Below are 1,380 nucleotides of genomic sequence, written 5' to 3'. Positions count from 1 at the left end.
CGCCTGTGGACAGCGTGTGCCCGAGTGAAAGGGGGAACGACCCCGTGTTCGGCTTAAAAGAAAATTCCGCTACATAGTTAGACTAGGGGCGAATAGGAATCCTTGACTTCATGAAGGTGTAGGGAGAGTTTGGTTGGCGAAGGTCAATCCAGATAGAACGAGAGTTATCTTATTTGTCAGCAGCGAGCGGCGCAGACAGCAGTCATCGCAGCTTATGGTATTGTGCGCTACAGCTATTGTGAGCCCCATATTTCCTCCACAACAGTACACTTCACTGCATTTCACACCCGACGGCCTCGACTGTACCTAGCAACATTCTAAACGATAATTATTCAAGTTGATTAGGTACGCCTCTCAGCCATTCTGCCAAGTCAATAACAATCTTAAACTTTGTACAGAAATTTCATTAGCGAATCTTATCCTTGAGAGGTAACTTCACATTCCGAAAAGAACCAGGATATAACGTGTTAAGTTCTCGTTAGAACGTAAGGAGTGTCTGTGTGACTTCTGTAGTAGTGTGGGGGTGGAAATTGCATCTTGCAGCAGCCACAGGGTAAAGGGTACATCTCAGATTAATCCGTTGCGCAGATAACAGAATAGCAGATCAACCGCACGCTCACACGTTACTTTTATGTAGGGCGCCACCATTCTATAGAACTTCCGCGACAATTAAAATTTTTCAGTACTGCATTTACAGCATAAGCTTCAATCGTGGATGGTCGTCTGATGATGAACGTGTTATCTCCAAACCGGTAGCCGCGCTATTTTTCGTAATTAATAGCGTTATTAACAATGACTGGTTGCTGTTATTACTTTATTGTGAGAATTATCCTGTAGAGTAACCCGCACTTCTTACACAGCCACTTGCGACTTTTCACTGTTAATTAAAGCGCGCTCAATGTACGTCATCCCCTTATGCACGGTAGAGCCTCCATCACAGACAATGTACAGTGCCATTTCAGAGGAGGCAGCCCTGATGACCTATCTTCTTACACACGGTGGCAGCGCAGCCCATACAACTTTATGTGCGCAATCTGTCACTGGAACTGTTTGACGTCCACTCCCAGAACCCACCCAGCTCCGCCTTATGGAACGCGAGGCAATCTAACACCGCCTTCCTTTTTTAGCGGAACTACTCGCAACTTTGTGGTGCGGTCACGTGTTCGCCGTGGGCAGGTGCGCCAGACTGGAAGCCTTCTGAGTCTGCAATTTAGGGCTGCTAATTGCCGCGATCTGGAGTTATCTTGATGGCGAATTTAAATTTCAAAATGGTTAGCTAGTTGATGCCCACGCGGCGGGCGTCTAGTAGTGAACCGTCACAGTTATGGATTGGGCGTGGCATGAATATGCAGATTGAAAAGGCCGCAGCTCACTTATCGG

Source organism: Schistocerca americana, chromosome 5, assembly GCF_021461395.2.
Source record: "Schistocerca americana isolate TAMUIC-IGC-003095 chromosome 5, iqSchAmer2.1, whole genome shotgun sequence".
Taxonomy (NCBI): domain Eukaryota; kingdom Metazoa; phylum Arthropoda; class Insecta; order Orthoptera; family Acrididae; genus Schistocerca; species Schistocerca americana.
This window is presented reverse-complemented; position numbering follows the sequence as displayed.